The following is a 7,581-nucleotide window of genomic DNA, read 5'->3' as shown; positions in this document are numbered from 1 at the left end:
AATGTGTAACCTCCATGAGGTGGCACACCATGATGAGGTGGAGATGATGTGTCAAGGTTAGTCATGCCATGTAGGATGAGTCAACCTTCATGATGTGGCAATATCAAGTCAAACTTGATGTTTCAACTTCCATTTGGTCAAGTCAAAATTGACCAATTTTCTTCCTTGTTGAGTTAAATCCAACCTTTGATTCAAGTCAATTTCAATTTAATGAATCTCAATTCATTAATATAAATTGACTCAATGAATCAAATTTAAATTAGACTCATTCAACAATTGAATCTAATTGAGTCTAACTCAATAAGTCTAATTTGAATCCAATCTTTGGTGCATCATATGAACCTAATCCAATTGGTTCATCATATGAACCTAATCTCCATCCACTTGTTCTTTGTGTGTGACCCAATAGGTTCTTGTAACATTGGCAATGTTTCTAAACTCCTTTAGAAACATAAGCAATGAGCGACATCTAGCAATACATCATTGCTACCCAAGTTACAAGAATGTTGAGATCCAACATCACCTTGTGATGACTAATTGTGACTCCTCACAATATGTGACATTGTCCTTCTATCCTAGACATCTAGATTGATCAATGTGAGGCATAGACCGTGTCATCCTCTAATCAATCTAAATCTTGAACTCCAAGTAGACTCACTTGATCAAATGAGCTCAACATCTCATGTTGACTCATTTGGGCATGGCCATGCACTTCGTGATCTAACTCTATCAAGAATACCGATGTCGCTCCCATCATATGGGAGGGATAGATCCCATCTACATCACTCACATCCCTCTGCATAATTCGTTATATACCCGGTAATCGCCTTTATAGTCCACCCAGTTACGGGTGACGTTTGACGAAACCAAAGTACATAACTCCTTATGTAGGGAACCATGGTGACTTCAGGTCTAAGGACCAATAGTCATACTAATAGTCACATGAGAAAGTATATGACACTCATATAACGATCCATGATACTTTCTCATGGCGGGTCATTAGTATACATTCTCCAATCACTACAAGAAAACAGGGTTTTAGAGACGAAAAAATCTGTCTCTGAAAATCATTTTTCCGTCTCTAAAGAAAGTTTGAGACGGAATATTCCGTCTCAAAAATCCGTTAGTGAAAGCCCCGTAGCTAATTTTGAAACGGAAATATTCCGTCTCTAATTTTTGAAACGGATGAAAAAACTGTTTATAAATCTATTTCAAGTTAACAAAATAAAATTAATTTCAAATGTAAATTCTGTCTCTAATTTTGTTTTAAATCTGTTATTAATCCTGTTTATAAATCTATTTACAATTCTATTTATAAATCCGTATATAATTTTATTTTTAAATTTATCACTAAATATTATTATATTACATTTTTATATTTTTCATCAATATATTTAAATAATTCTTCATTTCAAATAAATTAAAATTATTAAAAAGAAATAACTTCTAATTTCAAATGTATTATACAATTAATATTAAAATAAATAAATATTTACATTATCCAAACAAATTTGACCAATAATCAAACTATAAAGATCAAATTTTCCTAGATATAAATGATTTGTATATTCCATTTCTTGAATCATTTCCGAATCATCTCCTTGAGATTTTCTTCCCTCTATAATAACAAGTTTTTTTTCTCTTTCAATAATTTGTTCCTCTATCCTCGAGCTAATAACATGCATGCCTTCATTTTCTTCTTTGCCCTCCCTGTCTTCGAATTCCATGAGATAAATTGCTTCTCTTGTACAGATTAATGAACCAACCAATTTTGTTGAGAAAATCTAACAAATCAAAATATTAAACAAGTCTTACAATATCAAAATTTTTAATACAAATAAATTAAAATTATACAAAAGTCATAATCAATATCAATGATCACCCACTAATTAGTCCATAGTTGTCAATGCTAAAGAATTAACAAGTCATGAAGACTCTTTTGGCTCTGAAACAATAGGCATCACAAAACCATAAAAATTAGGTCAGTGTGAACAAATACTTAAGTAGGATTTTCTTCAAATTTGAATCTTAAACTTAGAATCTCTAAGTACATATAACAAAATCAAATACAAGATAATAGAAAATTTTGGATTCTAAGACTAAGATTTGAAATAGCAAAGCAACTATGAAATCAAACCTAATGAATAAAATACAATTGCAGAAAATAATAGTCAACATGAAGTAATTAACGAAACTAAGCATGGAACAAAACTTAGAGCATTAAAGAAACCTAATCTAACTTAACCTAATTGAATTTAAATGAAGACATAAAACTTAACAATTGAAAGAGCAATACAAAGCAAGAGTTAAGTAAACTAAGATGCATCAGATTGAACCTAACTATTGAAAGAGACATTTCACCGAACGTGAAATGAACACATGACATGCAAAAATTAGAACCTAACTACGGAACATTTTATCAAACAAGTTGGGTGCATGAAACAATTAAAGCCAAGTGCGTGCATTCTAATTAAGGGAGATCAAGTTTGATATAAGCATTCAATAAGAAACATAACACACATCCAACATGATAAAAGAAACAACCTAATAAATCTGATCAGGTTCAGATTACTACCCTTATCAGCAGTTTGTGGCTCTTCCGACGATGGTAAATCTGTCCAACAACCCTCACCGCCTCAGAATTCACCGATACACGACAGTGGCACAAATCCAAGCACAAATGGGGTCACCGCAGCAATGGATCTGCAATCCAGAAGATGCCAATCCGTTGATAAGTTGTGACGGCTGTCAAACAGGGAAGAGGAATAGAGATGACAACATCTCATACCTCCTTGTGGCTGACCGGATGGCCACGGCACAATTGAAGGGGGCAACGCGTGGTAACCCCTCGCAACTGCTGATACGCGGAAGAACAACCCTACTCTCCTGTGTACTCAGCTCTCCGACGGTGGCAGATGGAAGAGGAAGAAGTGGCAGCCGGTGAAAGAGATGGCGGCGACGCTAGCCGCCCAAAATTGCAGGTACTGTGGTCGGATGCGATGACGCCGGCTGCATCTAGGGCAGAGACTCAAGGGGAAAAGTAGAAGAGGATCGGGCCGCCTGATAGCCCAGAGAGCTTGGTGTTGGTGAGGCTCGCGGAGAGAAGGACTGCTGCCGGCGGTGCTCTCGTGACAATCGGCGTGGTGAGGACCTCCGCGACGAGGAGACGACGGCAGAGGAGGGAAGATGACGCGGAAGAAGAGAAAGGGGCGCCGGTTGGAGAAGATGAGGAGAAGAAGAAGAGCAGAGAGTAAACGGCGTGAGAGAGGAGGAAGAATCGGGGCGACGACGAGATAAGGTGAGGAAGGATTCGACGATTAGGGTGGAATAGGGCACGGTGAGGAATTATAACCATTAATTAAATTAGATAACTAGGTTTATTTTAATTAAAACTTAAGTAATTTCTTTTATCAACTCCTACTTAAATTGGGTATTCCAAATAAATTTTTCTCAAGTCTGCAAATGTATCCCCTCCAATTACACAGCTCCGAAAAATTCTTAAAAAATATCTAAAAATTCCGTTAAGATTATTTCCCAATTAAACCTTATTGTTTAATTATTATTATTATTATTTTATTGCCGTATTTTACAATAAAAGTGCACAATTATTAGTAAAAATCAATAAAAATAATAAGAATTCAAGGACTATAAGGTGGACGACCTCACGGTCACATGAGGGGGCTAATTGAAAAGGTCGCGAACCTTGCGGCCTTGAGAAGCAACTGTAGACAACCTTAAGTGGTTGTGATCGCCCTCACAACTACGGTCGACCTCGCAGCTGCGAGCAACCTTTGCAGCCGTATAAGATAGCCACCAAGCACGAGAAAAATAAAATCAGAGGCGGGAGAAAAAGAATTTGTACCTGCTCTGATAAAGCCAAAGACAAAGCCAAAGTCAAATTAGGACGAGGAGAAAGGGTTAGAAAACCTAATTCATATTTATTTTTCTTTATAAAAAGTTATATATAATTTCATATTAAATTTGGTTTAAATTCTTTCTTAAAGTTTTTTCATATATTATATTTTATCAAAGTGAATATATTTACAATTTCATGTCTCTGATTTATATAAATATAAAACAAATTCTATTTTCGTTTAAAAATATTTAAACGATCACAAATTCCGTTTATAATCCATATTTATTTTTTTAATACAATTTATACATAGCTTCGTATCAAAATTTGTTTTAAATTTCTTTTCAAATATTATATTTCATTAAAGTTAAACAAATTAATTATTATGTAACAAATCTGTATCTGATTTATATAAATTTGAAATAGATTTTATTTTCATTTTAACTTTAAATTAATTTATAAACGAAATTTGTCACAGAAATTATACAGTCTTCTGTTTATAATTCATATTTATTTTTGTTTATAAAAATTTATATGTTCGTTTCAAATTTGTTTTAAATTCTATCTTAATTTTTTTTAAATATATAATTTACTAAAATGAAACGGATTAATAATTCTGTATTAAATCTGTCTCTGATTTATATAAATCTGAAACAGATTTTATTTCCGTTTTAACTTTTAATTAATTTATAAATAAAATTTGTCACAGAAATGATACAGTCTCAAATTCTGTTTATAATTCATATTTATTTTTGTTTATAAAAATTTATATGTAATTTCGTTTCAAATTTGTTTTAAATTCTGTCTTAATTTTTTTAAAAAAATATATAATTTACTAAAATGAAACGAATTAATAATTCTGTATTAAATCTGTCTCTAATTTATATAAATCTGAAACAGATTTTATTTTGGTTTTAAAAATCCGTTTCTGAAGTCCTGTTTTCTTGTAGTGAATGCATACCCATGTGTTAACTTGATATCTCCATATCCATGACTTGTGAGATCAAGTCATCGAGTTGACCTACATGCTAGTCTTATTGCATTAACATTGTCCCTGAATGTTAATACTCGACTAGGAATGATTTAGAGTAGTATTCCCTATATCATCTCACTATCGATTCAACCAATCGATTGATATAGGTAAGAACCTTCTACTCAAGGACGTTATTATACTTAGTTTATTTGGCACCAATACAAGTAAGTATAATAACCAAACAAATACCTTTATTAATATAAGAATATGATACAATAAGTCCATAATACAATCATCAAATGATTGGCTCTAGGGCTCTAGCTAACAATCTCCCACTAGCACTAGTGCCAATCAGTGTAAGCTCTAAGCCCCAATGACCTAGTGTGACCATCATGCTTCCTCTGTGCCAAAGCCTTGGTCAAGGGATCTGCGATGTTAGCCTCTGTAGGTACTCTACAAATCTTCACATCTCCTCTCTCGATGATCTCTTATATGAGATGGAAGTGCCGTAGTATGTGTTTGGTCCCCTGGTGTGAGCGAGGTTCCTTCGCCTGTGCTATAGCTCCATTGTTGTCACAATAGAGCTCAATAGGGTCAGCAATGCTAGTAACCACCCCAAGTTCAGTGATGAACTTGCGAATCCAAACTGCCTCCTTTGCTGCCTCTGATGCAGCAATATACTCGGCCTCAGCTACTGTGTCGTGCTTCGAACTCTTCCAGCTCACAGCACCACCATTAATGCAAAACACGAACCCCGACTGCGATCTATAGTCATCCTGGTCGGTCTGGAAGCTAGCATCACTGTAACCCTTTACAGCTAGCTCATCATTGCCTCTATATATCAAGAAATATTCTTTAGTCCTTCTTAAATACTTAAGAATATTCTTGACCGCTCTCCAGTGACTTTCACTAGTATCTGCTCGTCATGCTCAAAGCATACGAGACATCAGGTCGAGTACATAGCATGGTGTACATGATAGATCCTATGGCTGAGGCATAAGGGATCTGATCCATGCGGTCTCTCTCCTCTCTAGAAGAGGGACCTTGAGTCTTCGAAAGACTCATGCCATGTGACATCGGCAGAAATCCCTTCTTGGAGTTCTGCATGGCAAACCGAAGGAGTACCTTGTCAATGTATGTACTCTGACTTAGGCCAAGCAATCTCTTAGATCTATCTCTATAGATCTGTATCCCTAGAATGCGGGATGCCTCACCTAAGTCCTTCATTGAGAAGCAACTCCCTAGCCATGTCTTGACAGACTGAAGCATAGAGATGTCCTTCCCAATGAGCAGTATGTCATCCACATACAATATGAGGAAGACAGCTATGTCCTCTACAACCTTCTTGTAGACACAAGGTTCATCTTCGTTCTTGATGAAACCAAACTGTTTGATTGCATCATTGAATCGAAGATTCCAGCTCCGAGAAGCTTGCTTTAGTCCATAAATGGACCTATGCAGCTTGCATACTCTGCTAGTATGTTGTGGATCTACAAAACCCTCAAATTGTGTCATGTACACATCCTTGAGTAGGTTTCCATTCAGAAACGCGGTTTTGACATCCATCTACCATATCTCATAGTCATGGTAGGCTGCAATAGCAAGCATGATCCGAATGGACTTAAACATCGCTACTGGAGAAAAAGTTTCATCATAGTCAATACCATGAATCTGCTTGAAACCTTTAGCTACCAAGCGACCCTTATAGATAAGTCCATCCATGTCAGTCTTTCTCTTAAAGACCCACTTACACCCAATGGGTTTTACCCCTTCAGGTGGATCAACCAAAATCCATACTTGGTTGGTGTACATGGATTCCATCTCGGATCTCATGGCTTCTAGCCATTTCTCGGAATCTGGTCTCATCACAGCTTCCTGATAGGTGGTAGGCTCATCCTCTATGAGCACAACGTCATCATGGTCAGACAAGATAAATGAGTATCTCTCAGGCTGACGACGTACCCTATCAGACCTGCGAAGAGGTATGTCTACTTGAACTGGATGTTGTTCGTCAACTCTTTGTGGAACAACATCATCCACAATATTTTGTGGTTGCAGTTCAACTTCCATCGAGGCTTCAGTGCTATTGTTCACATCTTGAACTTCTTCAAGATCGAACGCGCTCCCACTAGTCTTTCTAGAAACAAAGTCCCTTTCTAGAAAGACCCCAGTCTTTGCCACAACTACCTTGTGCTGACTGAAAATGTAGAAGTAATATCCCTTAGTTTCCTTGGGATATCCAATAAAGTAGCACTTGCCGGATTTGGGTCCTAACTTGTCTGAGACTTAACGTCTAACGTAAGCCTCACAACCCCAAATCCTTATGAAAGACACCTGGGCATCTCTCCCAGTCCATATCCTATATGGTGTCTTTATCACGGCCTTGGATGGAACTCGGTTGAGTATAAAAGCTGCTGTGTCTAGAGCATAACCCCAAAGGTATGTCGGAAGATCTGTGTGACTCATCATAGATCGTACCATATCTAATAGGGTACGATTTCTCCTTTCGGATACACCATTCCACTGTGGTGTTCCAGGAGGAGTGAGTTGGGATAGAATCCCACACTCAGTTAGATAGTCACGGAACTCATGGCTAAGGTATTCTCCACCTCGATCGGATCGAAGTATCTTAATACTCTTGCCAAGCTGGTTCTGTACTTCATTCTTGAATTCTTTGAACTTTTCAAAGGATTCTGACTTATGTGTCATAAAGTACACATAACCATATCTACTGAAGTCATCAGTAAATGTGATG

The 7,581-nt window shown here is 36.5% G+C and overlaps 1 long non-coding RNA gene across 2 annotated transcripts; it reads right to left on the bottom strand.

Annotated features, from left to right (window-relative positions):
- Window positions 1-1,524: 1,524 nt before the first annotated feature.
- Window positions 1,525-3,282, bottom strand: LOC122025647. 2 transcript variants are annotated; one of them, XR_006123793.1, is made up of 3 exons: window positions 2,789-3,282; window positions 2,576-2,703; window positions 1,525-1,784 (listed from the first exon to the last, which is right to left on the bottom strand). It is a non-coding gene; the product is annotated as an uncharacterized LOC122025647 (long non-coding RNA). The 2 variants fall into 2 exon arrangements; XR_006123792.1 differs by lacking the exon at window positions 1,525-1,784 and having other exon boundaries at window positions 2,116-2,703.
- Between the last annotated feature and the right edge of the window lie 4,299 nt (window positions 3,283-7,581).

Source organism: Zingiber officinale, chromosome 9B (assembly GCF_018446385.1).
Source record: "Zingiber officinale cultivar Zhangliang chromosome 9B, Zo_v1.1, whole genome shotgun sequence".
Taxonomy (NCBI): domain Eukaryota; kingdom Viridiplantae; phylum Streptophyta; class Magnoliopsida; order Zingiberales; family Zingiberaceae; genus Zingiber; species Zingiber officinale.
This window is presented reverse-complemented; position numbering and strand designations above follow the sequence as displayed.